Raw genomic sequence first — 21,300 nt, forward strand, 5'->3', positions numbered from 1 at the left:
TCAGCCTTGGAATTTCTCATAATATGATTATCCTACTTACCCAGTCCATTGCTTTTAATAGTAGTAATGTTTCTTATAGCTAAGTTATTGATAGAATTATCTCAATCTCTTACAACACACATAAGTGGTGCAGTTCATTGAAATGGAACATGTAGTCTTCATAAAGTCCCTGTGGGTTCGATATCCGACTCGAAAGAGCCACTATATTATTTGTGAGACCGCGTACACTTGCGTGTGCTTTGATAGCAATAATTTTTTAGTGCCGACAGAAAATTTTAAATTAGGAAATTTGTTGTTATCGAAGTTTCTATATTAATTGTGCTAGTGTTGACAACTTAATTTTAGCTGTGAACTTTTGCAGGTAACTCGGGCAATACACTGGGCAAAAAAAGGGAACTTGTACAACCATTATCTAAGCCCGAACGGTTCTTTCATCAATAAAGTTGAAGAGCGGCTTCTCAATACCTAATACAGAAACTCAATCTTGAGGATAATCACGATTTGCTAGAGGTGGTACCTGTAGGGATGGTAGTGAGGACAGTACGTGATCTAGCATTCCCACTCACAGTGAATGTCACTTCCAACATTTAGAAATCGCTGGCTGGAGGTAGATTTGAGCTGAAATAGAATATGGTGCAACTGTTGCACACTAATGAGAAGTTTATAGGTTTGACTCATGAAGATTCCCAAGTACACATCTAGAAGTTTTTGGATATCAGCGATACTTACACACCAACTGGGGTATCTCCAGATTATATGAGGCTAACATTATTTTCCTCTTCGCTATTGGGGAAAGCAACGAGATGGTTGAAGTCGAAACAAAAAAATTCCATTACTATATGGAAACACTTGGCTCGTAAATTTCTAATCAGTTTCTTTCCTTTAGGAAGGATAGAAAAGTTGAGAAGAGAAATCCTGAGCTTTAAACAAAAATCTGAAGAGAATTTACATAAAGCTTGGGCAGGTTTAAATCTCTACTTATCAGTTGTGCTCAAAACCATCAAGCTAATAAGGTATTGGTCCATACCTTCATTGAGGGAGTAGAAACCAACACCAAAATTTCTCTTAACTCTACTACAGGTGGACAGGCACCGGAGAAAACCTATGATAAGCTGTATACACTGCTATGACCTAAACAAGTAGAAATGTTGGAAGTTGATACTATGACCATCTTGACTGCATGGATTACATCAATGCAGAATATGATATTTACACAGTTTAATAATTTGGCGTTGGGACAACATAAGGTGTCAGTAAATATGGTTCACCAGCAACCAATGTGGTATGAGGTTTGTGAAGGTAGTGAACATGCAATAGAATAGTGTGGAACTAACCCTGAGTCTGTAAACTTTGTAGGTAATGCATAAAGGGGTATGGGTAACCAAAACTACGAAAATACTTACAATCCAAATTGGAGAAACCATCCAAACATTTCATGGGGTAGAAATTAGCAAAATGAGCATCAAGGGAAGACCTAATTCAGACCACAAAGAGGTGGGAAATAATATAATAATCAAGGACAAAGTAATTAGAGTACGGGAAAACCATGAAACATGATTGTTGAGGACTTGTTAAAACAGATCATGATTGACCAAGATAATTTAGCTACAAATGTTCATCAAAATCAGTTAGCCACTCAGAATTTAGAAAAATAATTAGGGCAGTTGGCAAGTGACCAGAACTCTCGCCAACTAGGTGGTTTGCTAGGTACACTGACCCTAACCCCAAATAGGTGAATGAAGTGAGTACCCGTAGTGGTCAGCCACTAACTAAATTGACTCCCCAAACTAAATCGGCTGAGGTGAAAGGTAAATGACAAGTTGGGGAAGAAGGTAAATCTTGCAGGCCAAAGGCAGATGAAGAACCAAAAACAAAACCTCCTCCTCCATTCCCACAAAAGTTCAAGAAAAAGAAGGAAGAGGAGTGATTTGAGAAGTTCATTGACTTGCTAAAATAGGTACAAATTAACTTACCTTTGTTTGATATTTTGCAGGGCATCCCTAAGTACGCCAAGTATGTCAAGGACATTGTGGATAAAAAAAAAAGTTGGCAGTATGAAATAGTAGTACTCATTGAGGAGTGCAGCTCCAGAATTCTAAATAAAGTTAAGCTCCAAACCAAGCAGAAAGATCTAGGGAGTTTCATGGTATAAGTTACTATTGATAGGTGTGTAAATGCTAGAGGATTATGTGATGTGGGTGCAAGTATCAACTTGATGCACACTTCTATGTTCAAGAAATTAGGCTTGTGGAATCCGAAGCCTACCACCATTTTGTTTTAACTATTAGACCACTCAGTAGCCAAACCAAATAGAATCATTGAAGATGTCTTAAGTGCAGGTGGGATCACTTATTTTCCCTGTAGACCTTTTCATCCTAGACTTTGAGCCATATTCGGAGGTATCTTTGATTTTGGGATGCCCATTCTTGGCAAAAGAGGGGCATTAATAGATGTAGCGGCTGGACGGTTGATAATAAGAGCTCATGAAAGGTTTGAAGTATTTGATGTGTATAACGCATTGAAATTTCCTTCTGTATACGAAGACCTCTCTACAATAATGATGATTGATGAAGCAGTGGCAGAGAAATGCGTGGAATAAAGGGATCCTATAAAAAAAGTGGTAATGGGTCAAGACATAGAGGGTGATGTGCTAGCATAAGAAATTGTTGGTGTGTTAGATTCCCAAAATATGAGTATGTAGAAAAAACAGGTGGAACTATTAAATAGAGTATTAGGTCACTCACCTAAACCCTCTACTGAGGAAGCCCCAAAACTGGAATTGAAACCACTTCCATCTTATCTAAAGTATGCATTCCTTAGGTGTAATGATACTTTAACGGTAATCCTTTTATCTACTTTGTCTCAAATGCAGATTACAACAGCTCTAGAAGGGCTTGGACGAAGAAATAAAGCTATGGGTTGGAGAATAGAAAATAGACATGGGATTAGTCCTGCCTTATGCATGCATAGGATCCTCACGGAGTAACAACACAAACCAGTAGCATAACCTCAGCGTAGATTGAATCCGGTGATGAAAGATGTGGTGAGAAAAGAGGTCATTAAGTGGGTGGATTAAGGCATCATATACCCCATTCAGATAGCAAATGGGTGAGTCCCATCTAGTGTGTACCTAAAAAGGGGGGATGACTTTAATTAAAAATTTGACAAATGAGCTAATCCCCACTAGGACAATTATTGGATGGAGAATTTGCATAGACTACCATAGAATAAATGAGGGGACAAGGAAGGATCATCACCCAGTTCCTTTCATTGATCAAATGCTAGACAAGTTGGTTGGGCAGGAATACTATTGTTTCCTGGATGAGTATTTAGGGTATAATCAGATCTCAATTGTAATTGAGGATCATGCAAAGACTACTTCCGCTTGTCCCTATAGAACATATGCATTTAAGCGTATGCCATTTGGATTGTGTAATGCTTTTGCAAATTTTCAAAGGTGTATGATGGAAGTGTTTCAGACATGGTCGAGGATTTTGTGGAGATTTTTATGGATGAATTTTCAGTCTTTGGGGAGTCTTTTGATTTATGCTTGCAAAATCTGGATAGGATGTTAGTAAGTTGCGAAGAGACAAATCTTGCACTAAACTAGGAAAAGTTACATTTTCTAGTAAAGGAAGGGATTATCTTAGATCACAAAGAGTCAAAAGAAGGGAAAGAAGTAGACAAAGCCAAGATTCAGGAGATAGAGAAGCTACCTCCCCCTATTTCAATAAAAGAAGTCCACAACTTTTTGGTTCATACTAGGTTCTAAAGAAGATTCATTCAGGATTTTTCGAAAATAGCCAGGCCCATGTGCAGTCTGTTGGATAAAGAAGTAAAATTCACATTTGATAAGAAGTGTGTGCGGTCCTTCAAGCTATTGAATAAGAGGCTCACGGAAGCTCCAATCTTGATTGCTACTAATTGGGAGAGATCTTTTGAGCTTATGTGCGATGCTAGTGATGTAGGAGTTGGGGCATCCCTTGGTCAGAGAAAAGAGAAGATCTTCCAAGCAAGACTATTAATTCATCACATGCAAACTACACTGTTATTGAGAGGGAGATGCTAGTATTAGTTTATGCTTTCTATAAGTTCAGATCTTATCTAGTAGGTACTAAAGTGATTTTTTACACTTACCATATAGCTCTTAGGTACCTATTCAACAAGAATTATGTAAAGCCATGGATCATAAGATGGATCTTATTTCTATGAGAGTTTGATACAAAAATCATCGATTGTAAGGGTTGTAATAATCAAGTGGCCAATCACCTTTCAAAGTTAGAGAGATTGACACATATTAGGGAATAGATATAGATCAAAGAGAAATTTCTAGACGAGCAGTTGTTAGCCCTTGAGGTGGCTGACTTACTATGGTTTGCCGATATCGTCAATTACTTTGTTAGTGGAGTTTTTCCACCAGATGCAACCTCATAATAAAAGAAAAGGTTGATGCATGAGGCCAGGTTCTACAAATGTGATGAGCCTTACTTATTTAAGTAGGGTGTTGACCGAATAATAGGAAGGTGTGTGCCAGAAGCCTAGGTAAGCCAAGTGTTGGATAGTTGCCACTTCTCACCATATGGTGGCTATCATGAAAGAGCGAGCACTGCCCATAAAGTACTACAATCAGGTTTGTTTTGGCCTAAATTGTTTAAAGATGCTATAGGGTATGCGAAGAACTATGATCAGTGTCAAAGAATAGGCACAATATCAAGGAGAGATGAAATGCTTTTGAACAACATTCTGGAGGTTGAAATATTTGATGTTTGGGGCATGGACTTCATGGATCCATTTCTATCATCCTATGGGAATCAACATATATTAGTGGCAGTTGATTATGTGTCCAAATGGGTTAAAGCCGTAGCCCTTCCCACTAATGATTCAAAAGTGGTGAGCAAGTTCTTGAAGAAGCACATCTTCAGTTGATTTGGTACTCCCTGAGCCATTATCAATGATAGAGGAACATACTTCATAAATCAAATAGTGAATATCTCAGCAAAGTATGGGGTGAGGTATAAGGTGGCTATGACTTATCATCCGCAAACCACTGGGCAAGTTGAGGTCTCTAACAGGGAAGTGAACCAGATATTGCAAAAGTCTGTGAATGCACAAAGGAAAGATTGGTCAGCAAAGTTGGATGAGGCACTATGTGCATATAGAACTACTTACAAAACACCTATTGGGAACTCCCCATATCAAATGGTATTTGGTAAAGCGTTTCACCTACCAGTTGAGTTAGAGCATTAAGCCTATTCGGCAATCAAGAAGCTGAATCTGAACCCAGAGTTGGCAGGACGGAAGTGGCTGGACAAAATACATGATTTAAAAGAGTTTAGGCTTCACGTCTATGAAAATGCCATCCTTTATAAAGAGAAAAAAAGAGATGGCATTACAAGCATATTGTAACCCGCAACTTCGAACCGGGGAAAAAGGTACTCCTCTTTAACTCTAAACTCAAAATTTTTCGAGGAAAGTTATAGTCCAAGTGGAGTGACACTTTTGAAGTAGTGCGTGTGACACCTTATGGAGCTGTGGAATTGTGGAATGCAACAAAGATGTACATATTTTTGGTTAATCGGCAAAGATTCAAGCACTACTTTGGTAATGATGTTGATCGTAAGCAGAAAGCTATAGAACTTGAAGATGAGTGAAGAAAGAACTGGCTCGTGCCACGATGGTAAATCAAGTGATACACGGGAGGCAACCCATGATTTGTATTAGCACGTAGGACTTAATTTTGTAATTTTGCTTTTTAAGGTAGAATTTGATTTTGTGTTATTTTTCTTGGAAAGTTTAGGAATAGAATGAGTACTATAAAAAAGTGTCATGCCACGACAAAAAATAAGGCACTAGATGGGAGGCAACCCACCATGTTTGTCTTTCTAGTCTTGTGTGGTTGATGCACAGAGTGACAGAAGATAATTTGGAGTGAGTGGAAGTAGACACGCAACGCGAGAAATGAAAAATCCCAAAATTGGCGGGCTGGCACACCGCGTCAGGACCTAAATTATTGAGGTCATGGTCGGGTGCTCTGTAGGCGCACCACGCCAGGAGGAAAACTAAAAAGGCTTGGATGGATGCTGTAGTGGCGCACTGCGCCAAGCCTTAAGTGAGAAATTTCCAGGTGGGCGCGATACTAGCACGCCGTGCCAATAATGTGCCATAGATGGATTCGGGCCTAAATAAGAAAAAATTCCAAGTTAAAAGAACCAACAATCCTTTCAGTACAATATTACCTCAACCCTTCCCGCTCCCATTACCTAATTCTTCAGTTACCACAACCCTTCTCCTTCATCTTCCCACTCAAATTCTTCCTATAAAAACCCTTCCCCACCACCTCCATTGTTACACACACCCCTTAAAAACTCCAAAGCACCACTTTTTCTTCCTTTTTTAGTCACCAACATCCACAAACCACCACCATAAACACACAATCTGACTCTCTCTCTTCAAATTATTCCTCCCTCTTTTCCAATGGCACCCAAGGGTAAACAGGTAGATGGAGGAGTAGTAACAAAAGGTCTCAAAAAAGTGGGGCCTCCTTTTTTGCTGAACCAACAAGCTCAAGACTACCACCGTGACATTCGGCAAGCATGAGGTAGAGCAGTATGGATTGGATTGGTTCGATTCCCAGAAGGACGCCAAGTATATGGGAGATGAGTATGTCAATGAGGGTAAGGTTACAGGCCGAGTTCCCCCAAATTCATAAGATGGTGAAGAACTTGGTCTTCAATATATCTTCTAGGACCAAGGTGAGTGTACTCTGACTCTTGTACATAAATTTTATGTGAATTAGAATATTGAGAAGTCTAGTAGTAATAAGGTAGAAGTTAGGGGGTAAGACTATTTGTTATACTACGCAAGTATTGAATGAATTTCTGGGGACTCCATTGTGACTGTTCTAAGTATTTTGAAATAAAAGAACAACCCCCATGTATAGACATTTGTAATACCTTGTATGGTGTTAATTCTGTTGTAGTTAGGATATAACAAAGGATACCGAAAGGCACTCTACACTGCAATATACACATCTCAATAGTGAGGCTAGGGTGTGGTTGAAAATAGTTTATAGTATATTCTTGCCTTGTAAGCACATGTCTAATGTTACGCTGGGCAGGGTTGTTTTAGTATATTGTTTGATGAAGGGTTTGTAGGTGAATGTTGGGTATGTGCTATGCCATAACATGATAAAGTTCCAAAAAAACAAAATGTGGAATTTTTACTATGGTAGGTGATCACCTGACTTTTGTTGTCTGAAGGGGTTGAAGAAAAGGTTCATGATTTGTGTGCACCAAGGGTGTCATGTTTGGTGTATAATTTGGTTGATGTGACCAAGACAAAGGGCCAAGATACAACTCACAGGTCGGTATTGTTTGCTGCTGATCGGCAAGTGCATGATGATAGTTGGCTGGGCCTTATACTTTGTATGGTGGAGCTGTAGTTGCAAATTAGTAGTCATCCGATAATAGATGATGATATGGCTGAATTGGAGGATCGTTATCGTCTCACAGATAGTACTATGTACATGCGCTTGATTGTCCTGGCTTTTTAGGAGCCTCTGCTTGATGACGACCCACAATTAATAAGATGGGAGGTGATGATGAAGATGACGAATAGAAGGATGATGCTGCCACTACTCTTATGGCGGTTGATGATACTGCCACCACTAATGGCAGAGATGATGACTGAGAGGATCTGGGAGTTCCTTCTTTCACTCTTGTACTGTACATTGAATTTTTTCATTGGGGACAGTGCTTGATTTAAGTGTGTAGTGGGAGTTGGAATTTTGATACTGTATTATTTTATAGATTTTTTAGGGAATTTTTTTGGATTCCTTGGTAGTTTTTTTTGGTTCTTAGCCAAGGATAGTCCTTTTTAAACCATACAAAAAAGGGTCATAGGTGTAAGTTAGTCTTACTTGAGTGACGTTGCTCTATGATAGATGGATGACGTCCCTCTTAAGGGTATTCATTGTCATTGTCTCTATTTGTATATAATGTGTCTGATTAGGCTACGTAATTGAATGACAAACAAGATGAATGATGTAAAGCATGGTATGGAATGCAATGACTAGTTTAATACACCTAAGCTCTTGTATTCGACTCATGTGATGCATGCTTAATATTGAATTCTTATGATTGTGTGATTGGTAATATGTAAGTTGACATTCTTAAGTTGGATATGTGCTATATGTGTGAGGATTTATTGTGTTCAGTGTGGTCATGTTGTGAAATAGAACTTTCGTAGTGTGTATGTAAAAAGAAATGAAGAGTGTGTAGTTTAGGAAATGATGTAGGCATTTCTTTGACAACCTTTCTTTGTTTTCGTGTTGTGTGGTGCCCAACCTTAATTCATAATCCTTAGTCAACCCCTTTGAGCCTAAAAACTTTCCTTTGGCAGCCTTACATGTAGCCTATTCCCATTCCTTCTTTAGCCTATTAATTTGATCCAAGTTTCTAAGCGCTTTAGGTAAAAGAATGTAAAAATGAAGGAAAAGGAGTAAGCAAGTATGAAGCTGTGTAAAGAGAAAGTGTGAAGGACTAAAATAGACTTACATCTTATGATAGGGAAGTATATAAAAGGAAAGAGTAGAAGAAGATAGCAGTAACTCCCTATTATAAAAGTTGAAAGATAAGAGGTAAATAAGAAGAAGGGGCGCGTTTAAATTGGTGGTTGAAGTTGAGCTAAAGGAGAAATGTCATGCATTAAAGCGCTTGGGAATGATAGTCACTATTTATAGGCAAATAATAGTTTCTACCTATCCCTCAGCCAACGTTACAACCTATGAAGTCCTAGTGGTCCTAAAATATCGCATTCTTGTATTAGTGGAGCAAACCACTATGGCAAACCTATAGAAAATCTTCTATAGCATGTGAAATCGTTTGAGAGAGTGAGGGAATTTGTTTGTATTCCCACTTATGCTAAAAGTGTTATGTGTGAATGCTTGTGGGTGATTCATTTGTGGTGAGAGGCATATGTTTAATTGAAAGAATGAGTAACTTATTTGATTGCTAATAGAATGATGCATATGAGTTCGCAACATTATAGAGTCAATACTCGAGGTTAGGAGGTGTTGAACTTGTCATGCGTGTGTAAGAAATGTGAACATGTTTGAGCAAAAATAAACTTTGAAATACTAATTGTGTAGCCAAATCGGATTTCCTTATATACAGTTGTGTCAGTTTCCATGCATAAGTCAGGTCTTTATTCGAGGACGAAGAAATGACTAAGTGTGGGGTGGTAATCTTGGGCACATTTATGTGCCCATGTGCCTTGTTTTACCCATATTTAGTAGTTGTTTTGAAAATATTTTGGAAGTAGAATGGTGTGTTTTAGATGGAATGAAGAATAAGTTTGCACTAATGTGTGTGTTTAGTGAGTGCAGGGATTTTGGGAGAAAAGCCAGTATTCGAAAGAAAACATTGGACAAGTAGTAGAAGCTGGACGTAAGAAGAAAGAAAAATTGGACAATCTGGCCTGGAAATCGTCGATGGTGCATCGCGCCAGTGCTTGAAATACATAGGATAGATACTAGCACTTTGCAGGCGTGTTATGCCAAAGGTAAAACAACTGAAGATCATTCATGGTGCACTGCTGGCGTGCTGCGCCAGGGGTTAAACTACTTTGGCCAAACCCTAGTGTGATCATGGCGCGCTGAGCCACTGAAGCCCCAAAGCTTTTGATTTTTTTAATTAAGTTCGATTCCATCTAGGAAAAGAGGGTATTTTTCCCAAACCCTATAAATAGACCCCTAAGGCTTTTGGGCAGGGGTCATACATGTTTTGAAAGAGCAAAGAGACAAGAAAACATACACTTTAGGTTTCTTTTTTCTTCTTCTTTCTCTTGAAGATTAAAGTGTATTAAACTATGCACTTTATGTTTCAATTGAACATGATTAGCTAACCCCCTTAATTCTAGGGCTTTAGCTATGAAGTTATGACGTAATACAATCTTGTGTTTCGTCGATGATGGGTTGTTGATTATAATTACTACTGCATTTTAGTTTTTATTATTTTAATGTTTGGCCAGTATTATAATACATGTGTTGTCTACCTTGAATTCGAAAGATTACAAGGGAATAGAACAAAGAATATGGGGAACGTGTTCATGAAAGGTAACTTAGGGTGATTCGTATATAGGATGCTAGTGATACATACCTGTGTACCGCATTTGGTTAAAAAAAGGAAGATAGCTTATTGTTTTTTTATTGATTCATGCCTATCTCCACTCAATGATGTAGTTAGGCTTTTGATATAGGCAATTAGAGGTCGAAAGACCATGATTTTATTAGAAACCCTATAAATCAGTAGTTAGATTACCCATCGGAGACTAAAATTAGAGAATATTATGCTTGACTTCCTCTTTTGCTACAGCGCTGGAATTTCTCATAATCTGATTATCATATTTAACCAGTGTATTATTTTTAATAGTAGTAATTTTTCTTATAGGTAAAGTTAGTGGTAGAATTATTTCAATCTTTTACAATACACACAATTGGTGCAGTTAGTTGAAAAGGAATGAGTAGTCTTCATAATGTCCCTGTGGGTTCGATATCCGGTTCGAAAGAGCCACTATTTTACTTGTGAGACCGCAGACACTTGTGTGTGCTTTGGTAGCAACAATAGACGGTCATTTGCAAAACAAAACCCAACTTATGATTTTTGGCCGAACTACAAAGATTGGAAGATATGATCACCTTCAATTGATTTCACAACTCAAACGAACTAGCAATTTTAGTTCTTAACAAGCATGTATCTATATAAAAGTAAGGGGGTGGAGACTAGGGAATCAACATAAAATTGTACTACTAAGTTTGGAGAATATTAGGGGTGTGTGCATAACAATTAGGTTCTCAACTCGAATATGCAAAGATTAGCCACAACATCATCGATTGGTACATGGATTGCATTTGGTCTAGGCTACAATTTTATATTCTTCTGAACTATCAATCAAATGTCCCTTGGGTTCTTCCAAACTCAAGACCCTTTCAAATAAAACACAAAATATTTCTTTCGTAGATCGACTATCCCTAGCTCATATTATTAAATGATAAATTACTCGGATTATCCCATCCCGTGCTCAAAACCATGGAGTAATTTCAATAAGTCCTCATTATTGGGTCTTAGCAAACTCCATTTTGCTTTTTCAAGCCAAAATGGTGAGCCAAAATGGCTTTTAAGAGCTCTATCAATATTTGTAATCACTAATTTTAGATTAAAACTTTAAGGCAACAATATATCCATGTCATACAACTAATTTTAGAGAAAATTAATCAATACCCATTAGGGATTTTACTGTTACACCCCACACTCTTGAGCTCGTAATGTTTCTTAAGCTTCTTAGAAGTTATCATGTGGGCCGGATAATCTACGACACTATCAAACAACCCTAAGGAAGGGAAAATGTGATTCCCCATAGTAGAGAAGGTTGGAAATAGAGTCATAAGAATCCGGAAGGAATTGGAGGCTAAGTAATGAGTCATAGGACTCAATTTACCTACGGAAGATACTAACTTAGAACTCTTACATACCTAAGCTACTTGAGGATATACGAGGCTTGCGAAGTACAGATTACATAGGCTCTTAAAATAAGACGAGATTACGAACCTGTGAGGAAAAGAAGAGAAGGACACATGGCAGCACCTTAAGCAAGCACGTGACCCACCTTCTTGGGGTCAAGTAGGTGACCCCAAGAAGAGAATGAGATACAGGGCTGTAGTATGTCTTAAAGGGTTGTGCCCACAACAATGATGAGATTTGACTAAACGAGTATGGCTGACCTCGAGAAATAAGTTAATTGTTGAATTAATGGCAATAAAAACTAGGAGGTTGATACTGGTATAGTAGAACGAAGTTAGAAAAGACCTATAAGCCAAAAAGGATGAATTAGAGAAGATTGATAGATCTGGACAAAACGATATAGTAAGGCATCACCTGAATTGATACATAGGGATAAACTATAATGAGTGATAGTTGAAAAAAGTAACAGTATGATTAAGACAAGAGTGCAAGGGAAAAAGAATTGTAACGGAAGTGGAGTGTTAATAAGAAAACTTATAAGATATTAAGGATAAGACTTGCTAAGAAGGGTAAGTAACCCATAGTAAGAATTGTGAAGAAGGTCAAGTAGTGTTATAGTATGGGACTGAATGCGAACAGGATACCATATGAATATAACGAAGGTCGTTATGAGAATAAGTAAATCTTAGTAAGGAGTTCTAACAGAGGCACCTAAGATAGACATAGGTAACTGAATATGAGCACGGAACGAAAGGAGAATGTATAGTCATAGATTTAAAGGGGTAGTACAACAACATGGTGTCAACGTAAACCTAGTATTGAGGCAAGCTCGATATGTTATTGACAAAGTGAGCATCGGGTACACATCAAGGATGAAGATTCATGAGGTATAAATAAGTATTGTGTATACGTTACTCGAGTGCCAACACTAAGACGAGATCAGCACCTCATGATTATGTTAAGATGTCGTACATGGGCAACCAAAGATATGAGTGATATAAAGGAAGGCATAGATATGGTGCAGTATAGCAATGGTGTTGAAAAAAATCATATGAATTGGAAAATTTGAAATAAGGGCGTAAGGTAGAACACAAACAGATAGTGACATGGGTACACCCTAAAGGGGGGGAAGTGGCTTCAAGTGAGATCCCATACTGGCATGAGTTGACAGGATTTAAAAGTCAATAATGAATGGATAGGACCCATGGCACCGAAGACAGTGTTGAGAATTATTAGTAAGGACCTTGAATAGTATAACATCAAAGAATGGGTGCAAATAAAGGGGATGAATACGACAAGGGAATCACAATGAGAACTTTAATCTATTATAAGGGATAGCCAGGCTACACTTGACTAAAGGTCAGGATGTTGGTAATAGAGTTACTGGCCACCAACATTGTGAGATACAAGTAGCCAAAGAGAAGAGATACTGAAGCCTCTCCGATATTGGAATATGAGAAGACTTAAGAGTGAGTGAAGAAAGCGAAACAGGTATGACAAAAGAGGCTAGTATAGCGATGCTAAGGCATTTTCTGGACTGTTCTAAGCACCTACACACATTTGCACAAAGATTACGATAAGATGTGTGATAAAAGAATTGGAGGGAAGATCTGAGTAAAAGTGCAGTATAACATGCCTAAAGTGTTACAAGCTGGGTTAAGAGGGATGGTACAATAGACTTAAATAGAACTGAATGTCATAGGCTCAATAACCTATTATAGAGGATAGAAACCCTAACTCGAAAATGAAAAGTAGTTAATATGAGTTATAGTACAGGCTGACCTTGCATAATAATAAAGTATGAATTCATACGGGTGATAGTAAATAGGTTGACAGAATCAACCCAATCCCTTCAAGTTAGGAAGGCATATTCAGCTGAGGGTTATGCGAGATGCATAGAAAGGAAACAATAAGATCCCATACCTATTATCTTACACAAGGAAATTCAAGTTATAGCTAACCACTGAAGATCATTCCCGAAAGGATTGGGAACACAGGTGAATCTTAGTATGATATTTTAACCTTCGATTAATGGATAGGCCCAGAGAGGATCCAGCGAGTTATTGACGAAGTAAAGCTTTTTCAGGAAAAACTATTAAAACCCTAGAGTTAATAAAAGTCATACGCAGATAGTCGACGTTAACCTTTCGAGTTTAAATGGATGAATAAGTATTTGTGAAAGCGTCACCAAGGAAAGGTTTAATAGAATCCGGCAAGAAGAAGATACATTAGTCATTATTAGATCATTCGTAGAATAGGCAAAGTCGCCTATGAGTTGGACCTACCATCCGATTGGAAGCAATAAATTTAATTTTTACGGATCAATTCTCTGCAAATATATAAGCAACCCCCCAGAATATTCTTTGTGGATGAGGTCCACATAACAGAAAAGTTATCCTATAAGTAGCGACCTATCACTATCTTGGGTCAGCAAATTAGAAAGTTGCAAACTAAGGATGTGGCTCCCATGGAAGCATGTGATGAAATAAAGATAGAGAAAAATATCCAGAGGGGTTTCCTACTTCTACAGGTAATCTAAACTCCTAAATCAATGGTGTTGACGAGTAGGAAACCTATGGGTGACAACTGATATTAAGAATTCCCAAAGTCTCGATAAGACCTTATAAGATTAAAAAACATTCGAGGATGAATATTCTAAAGGGGGGAAGGATGTTTCACCCCAGACTTTTGAGCTGGATAATATATGACACTATCAAACAACCCTAAGGAAGGGAGAATGTGATTCCCCATAGTAGAGAAGGTTGGAATTAGAGTCATAAGAATCTGAAAGGAATTGGAGGCCAAGTAATGAGTCGTAGGACTCGATTTACCTACGGAAGCTACTAACTTAGAAGTCTTGCATACCTAAGCTACTTGAGGATATACCAAGCTTGCGAAGCACAGATTACATAAGCTTTTAAAATAAGACGAGAATACGAACCCACGAGGAAGAGAAGAGAAGGACATATGGAACCACCTCAAGAAAGCAGGTGACCCACCTTCTTGGGGTCGAGTAGGTGACCCACCTTCTTAAGGGGGTGGTGGACCCTACTGCCACGTGGCAGCCCCTCCTTGATTGCATGGATACGATGGACCAATAGGGGATAACACATGTCACCTCCTAGCACCAACTATATATATTTATACATGACTATTAACTTCAGTTCATGTTGAAAAAATCATCCAAGGCAAAGAGAAGAACAAAACCCTAGTTTGGAGAGAAAAGGGTGACGACTAGGAGGAAAAAAAAGGTAAGTCACAATTTCGTTCCATAAATTAATTATATAGAGTATACCAAGATGATATGAAGGTATTAGTAGTATAAAATCATGGCTTGGTGCAGCCCAAAACGTATAGCAAGCAGCCACGGCGTTTAAATCGCGCTAGAGAAGTTCCGAGGCACAATTTTGGTGAGTTTTGGCCAATTTCGGATAAGGTAAGGTCTTACCTTAAAATTTAAAGTTTATGGTGTTGTTATAGGGTATATTACACACCTTTTATTATGCTGTAAGTTTAATAAAGTCATGGAAATGCTCGACGTGCGAAATAAACTAAATTGGGATAGTTATAGTTAAATTGTAGTCAAAATGAGGTGTTGTGCGTGTAGGGGCTGCTGCTGGTCGTGTGGTGGTGTGTTAAGATGCTGGAACATGTTTTAAAAGATGTGTGGTTGCTTTTGGTTGCATCCACCCGACCCTGCATCTCGTGTAATTAAAGGTTTTAGAAAACTGAAACTAGAAACCCTCTTTTGGTATCGTAGTTTCGAGCGAGTCATTTGGAGTTTATGTTGTATATTGTTGATGTGAATTTCTTAAACATATTTTTCAGGTAATTGTTGTTGGTTGGATTTAGGTATTAGGAGTGGATTTTGAAATTCAATTAGGGCACATTATAGAGGAGATGCTGTCCGATTTTCGTTAATGCATTAACTAATTAAAGATGTTGAAAAGTCAAGAGTGATTGATATTCGTATTACTTTCATGTTGAATAGGTTCAAAGGATGACGAGGCAAACGTGACAAAGAGTAACCCATACGAGGTATGTGAACCTTTCATCTTGGCATGTTTTTGGCATAAGTATGTAAATCTATTCTTCTTTATTTTGGCATGTCTTAGGTATAAGTTATGAATGGTTTGTATATGAAACATGGGGATAATTTTATTCATAAAGCCCCGAGTACAGTTCATAATTCTTATCCACTTCGTGATGGTAGAACTCCTGTAATAGTTGAGCTATTGCCTTCTTAAGGCTTCTATAGGATAAAAGGTAATATATGTATAGCCTATTGCTCCTTTCTTTTGGGAATTCTTAAACGTAAATGAACTGAGGTATGATATGAGTGTTGAGGTAGTTCCAGTTGTAAGTTCCAAATATAGCACGTGACTCGTGTTCACTTCTAAATGCTAAGGCTCTTAAGGCAGCTGAGCTATCACCCTCGAGTCTTCTATATACGAAGACATGATCCATGACTCTTAGTCAGGTCTTAATGTAAAGTTCTCGAGTCTCCTATATGCTGAATGTTAATTGAATGTATAAGCTCCTACCCCTAAGGTCTCTGCGATGACAAACGTCTCTTGTTCTATGAGCTGTTTAGTCTTGTCTGTATATACATCTAATATTCCTGAGACTCCAGTAGATATGACCCCTAACGATATTTTTCAGGGTACTTGAAATGAGTACTACCCTGGTCTTCAAGTGCCGGTTCACTTGGTTGTTTCATTAAGTCTTAGATGATGAGTTAAATTGCATATGGTTCCTGGCTACTCTATTCATCCAGGCTGTTAATACATTATTCATTGTGTCTCATGAAGGGCCGGGCATGATAAATTCACCACGTCCCATGAAGGGTCGGGCATGATAAATTCACCTCGTCCCATGAAGGGTCAGGCATGATAAATTCACCGCGTTCCATGAAGGGCCGGGCATGATAAATTCACCGCGTCCCATGAAGGGTCGGGCATGATAAAGGATGAAATGATTATTCACCGCATCCCATGAAGGGTCGGGCATGATAAATAATGAAATGATTATTCACCGCATCCCATGAAGGGCCGAATATGATAAATAATGAAATGATTATTCACCGTGTCCCATGAAGGGCCGGGCATGATAAATGATGAGACGATTGTTCATCGAGTCCCTTACTAAAGGGTCGGGTGTAATAGATAGGCTTGCACACAATGATATGTCGATACATTTGCAACTATGAGTCCCATGACGGGCCGGGAGTTATATGTGAGGGTGATATACATGCTCTCTTTTCATAAGATGCAGGTATAGTGAGCTCTTAACTGTCATACTTGTTTCCTGCATCCCTATTTCAGTTGTTATCTCAGTTATGTGTTGTTATGCTTTATATACTCAGTACATATATCGTACTGACCCCCCGTTCTCCGGAGGGATGCGTTTCATGCCCGCAGGTACAAACGTACACTTTGGGGATCCGCCATCTTAGGGTTCCACTTGGCAAGTTTGGGAGAAGCTCCATTGAATCGGAGCCAAGCCTTTGGGTATTAGATCTTCTATGTATATATTTGTATATGCAGGGGTACGGTGGGGGCCCTGTTCTGCCATATGTTGCTGTTACTATTCTTAGAGGTCTATAGACATATATGTGTGGGTTGTTTGTGAGTTCATTGCGATTGTGCCTATACGGCATATTGTAAATGTTTTTATGTTACAACATCCTTGTCGGCTTGTGTGCCCTTTCATGATATAGTACGAATGGAAGGGGCTACACGTATTCAAAAAAGTTTTAACTCATTGGGATTTTGTAAGTAGTATCACTTTGTGCATAGCTCGGTTTGACTATAACTGATAGGTATGCATACGGAGGTCCAGGTCAGACCCCAGTCGCGGCCTACGGGGTTAGGTCGTGACATTTACACCCCATCTAGCACACACACCCCTAGTTAGTTATGAATTTAGCTACTTATAAAGAAGAAATAAAGACAATACCTATGTAGGAAATCTCCATTCGAAACTAAAATTGAGCAACAAAATTTGAATCCAAGCTTAGAGTGATACAAATTTGAGGTTTCTTCCTCTACAAGTTAAGAAGTTCTTTACTATTCTCTATGAATATATTTTCACGCAAAGAGGTCTCTCTACACTATCCCTAATTGGAAAGGTTATAAAGGTACATATTTGCAGAAATTCCCGTTTTCTCTTTGGAACCTTTCAAGGGAGCACTAATTTCCATAATTGCATTTTTATCAATCAATTTTTAGTTTGAGACTTATTGGACAGGTGGAACGCCGATCAAGAATTGTGGAGCGCAAGTTGCTTCATCACTTCGACCTTCAATTCAAATAGGAGTTGCTGCTCTAGGACAAGTGCACCTCCGATCATTTATTGTACCACCCCAATTGTAGAGCTATATTTGAGATAACATTATTCCATTCAAGCCGGTGAGGTGTTTGTTTGTTCCTATGGGATGCCAATTCCTTCATCGGTGTGATCAGTGGTTTTCAGTTCTAAATCCATCAAACTTGCTTTTTCTAAGGAATGCCTACATACAAGAGAACTAGGGCCTAAAAGCCCTTCAATTAGCATTAAAACACAAGAATAATTCATGAATTTGAGTCCAATGAGTCGGTAAAAGGTCAACTCATCAAACCCCCAAACTTGAATTATTGCTTGTCCTCAAGAAAAACATTCACTAAGCATAGGAATCAAGCACAGCTAAACCCAAGGTAGATTTATATAAATACATGCTCGACTCAAACAAAAAAAAATACTCTATTAACAAGCACAATTCACTATTGTTTCGACCATCATTTGCTAAGCAAAGGTTTTCCTTTCTTTTCAAACAAAACCCTTTCAAAGCATCATTTTGGGACACATTTTCATTCAAGCACAATCTCAAATCATCTCAAACCAATGACAACAACTTTCATGGTTTGCCTAAAGGTTAACACAAATTTATCCCATACATGCAACTAAATTGAAATCAAGATTTCACCATATCACGTGAAGGATGCCACGCCACTCATACGAGAGAGAATCCCATACACAATTAGGAATGTTAATTCAAGGGATGCAATTACACTCACACAAGAGACAATCCCACTCATGCAAAGAAACTCACTCTAACAAATAAATTTAAGTATACATACATTAACCCATAGGCCTGCCTTGTATGTAGATCTCCACTATGTAGATTCACAAGGCTTAAAATCCCCAAGATTTTGTGACATTAGCATAGGCTTGGAAAAAAGGTAGGGTATAATTTTTTCAAGTTACTAAGATGCTTCCTCAATGCTTTCACTTTGCAATTGTGCACACCGCTCATTTTTGGATTTCCTTTCCACCTTAATTCTCCCTTTCTATGTTGATCACTTATTTCAACTTCGCTTATTCTTTTCACTTGAGGCATGTGCATAATTAAGCTAGCACCTATATATTTTTGCTTTCTGTTTTTTGCATCCTTAATCATTTTCACACTTTTTTCCTTTTTGAAGTATGGTGCTCTATACATTTGGGTCAAACCTCTTTGTTTTCTTTTTGCGCAAACACCCAAACTTAGGCTTTTGCTTACATTTCAACACTTTTTCTATTCCCTCCCCCCTAAAATGTAGGCTTTTGGCCTACCTCAAAAATCATTAGAAAATAGGATGACATGAGGTTGTCAAGATAGAGAGTTACAAAGGTACAAGGTATGCGATATAGTGTCAAAAATATTCGATTTAGGCTCAAAGGGGATGACTAAGATCACATCATTGGAGGAAAAATTGGAATAGAGTGGTTGGTCAAAAAGGTCCTAGGTTCATCTTTCAAGCCAAGTAAAATCTTTAATTTTGTCTTGAAATACATTTTGGGGAAAGTTCTAGACAAGATGCATATACAAGAATGAATCAAATCCTTTCAGCATAACACATTACAATCAAACCAAATTGCAAGCTAGACTTGATATGAGCCCAAAACACATATTCTATTCATTATTCACCTCAAATTTAATATTTTCATTTGTCCTTATTGAGCATGAATTTTATGGATTGTGTTTAATAGGGTATTTTAGTTGTAGGATTAAAATAATGTGAAGATGAAAAAATATGGAGCCAAGAAGAATTAAAGATGAAAATTATGGATGGAAATCAAGAAGACAACTTAATTGTAGGCTTTCAATATTATATTATTATTTCTATATAAGGAATAAAAAATTGCAATTTGAAAAAGAATATACCACATGACAGTTTTTAAAGTAGCAAGAGGAGTTTGAGGCGGCCAGCGACGCACATACAGTGCAAACCCAATTCTTTTGGGTTTTTGATTTTCTAATTTATTTTGGACTCATGTATTTTATTTTGAAGTTTTTCCTATACGTATATATATTCTATAAAATCAATTTTTATGTAACTTTTCACCTAGGAAGAACTAGGAGCCACCGTGGAGGAGAATTTTGATTTCATCTTTTCTTCTCCTTTATTATTATTATTATTATTTTTTACATCTTTTCTTTGAATGATTTGTTGTAATTACTTCATGTGTATGTGGAGCAAAACTTCTCATTCTAGGATTATGATAACTAATTAAATGATTGTTTAGTAAATCTTGATTTGGCTTATTTGGTTATTATATTAGCTGTTCTTATATTCTTATGCTTATTATTTTGATGCTTGGCCGTCATTGAGATAAATATATTTTCTACTTTTGAACTCGAGAGAGGAATAGAGAGATAAAACATAAAATATAAGGAGCATGTAGATTGATTTGTATCTAGAATGGAGATACACCTAATTTACCATGCTTTGTTCAAATAGGGGAAAATAACATAATGCTCCATAATTGGTTAAATCTATTCTCGCTCAACAATGTATCTAGGTATCCAGTTGTAACGCCCTGCAACTTCTAATCAAATAATCGAAACATCCTCCATATGCATATACTCCCGAATCCAAGGACTTTTAAGTTGTACATATATGTTAAGGTCCTTTTCAAGTATTTGAAGTGTTTTGGATGTCGTTTAGGGTCATAAGAAACATAAAACATCATGCCAAGTTCAAATCATTTCTATCAGCTAAGTTTTCGCATGAGTCATATAAGGGTCAATTCAAATAACCATATCTCTTAGCATATAAATAATTAGATGGCTTATGACCTATCAAATTAAATCTCTATGAGTCTTCTTTTAAACTCCAGCAAGTTTGAATCATTTGGAGTTTAGACTAGAAAGTTATGATTATTTACTAGTGCATGTCCATACTAGGAAATTCAGAGAGTTCACCTGCCAATTTGGCGACTGGCTGAATGGTTAGGCGACTTCGCCTAATTGTATTACCCAATGGGATTGAAAACCTTCAAACTTTGAATATTTTGGTGATCTAAAGTGACCTTTTCATGACTCGCCAAATAGTTCAGCAAGGAGACATCCATACAACCAATTTGGCCTATGGGTTCATTAAAAGGTCATTTTCTTTGATTTTAATATTCTTCATACATTTCAAGAAGGGTATTCTTGACCTTTTACCTTAAATTAACTTTTGTAAGTCTATATTATAGCTTAATAACCTCCCCATTCACACCTAATCCATAGAAAAATTAAATTCACACATTCTAAAGTTCTCTTAAGAAACAAGTTAGGCTTCTTTACCTTCAAGCCTAAGTCTAAGGTTTCAAGTCGGCGTTTTTTCTTTCAGGTATGCAATGCTTCAATGAGAGTATCATTTACCTCTCATGAGTAAGGTATTTTTATTCTCATGAATTCTGTAAGATTATTCAGAGCAAAAGTTAGGCCTTTCTATTAAATTATGATCTTTCATCATATTCTATATTTTTGCTG

At 37.6% G+C, this 21,300-nt stretch overlaps 1 long non-coding RNA gene across 1 annotated transcript in view; it reads left to right on the top strand.

Moving 5' to 3' along the window:
• The first annotated feature begins 368 nt into the window (after positions 1 to 368).
• LOC129872393 (uncharacterized) overlaps positions 369 to 21,300 on the top strand; it is a 35,007-nt gene continuing 14,075 nt past the window's right edge. The window contains exons 1-2 of the long non-coding RNA XR_008762562.1: positions 369 to 6,752; positions 15,511 to 15,557. This is a non-coding gene — a long non-coding RNA (uncharacterized LOC129872393). The remainder of the gene's footprint in view (positions 6,753 to 15,510; positions 15,558 to 21,300) is intronic.

The sequence above is a fragment of the Solanum dulcamara genome, chromosome 11 (genome assembly GCF_947179165.1).
Source record: "Solanum dulcamara chromosome 11, daSolDulc1.2, whole genome shotgun sequence".
Classification (NCBI taxonomy): domain Eukaryota; kingdom Viridiplantae; phylum Streptophyta; class Magnoliopsida; order Solanales; family Solanaceae; genus Solanum; species Solanum dulcamara.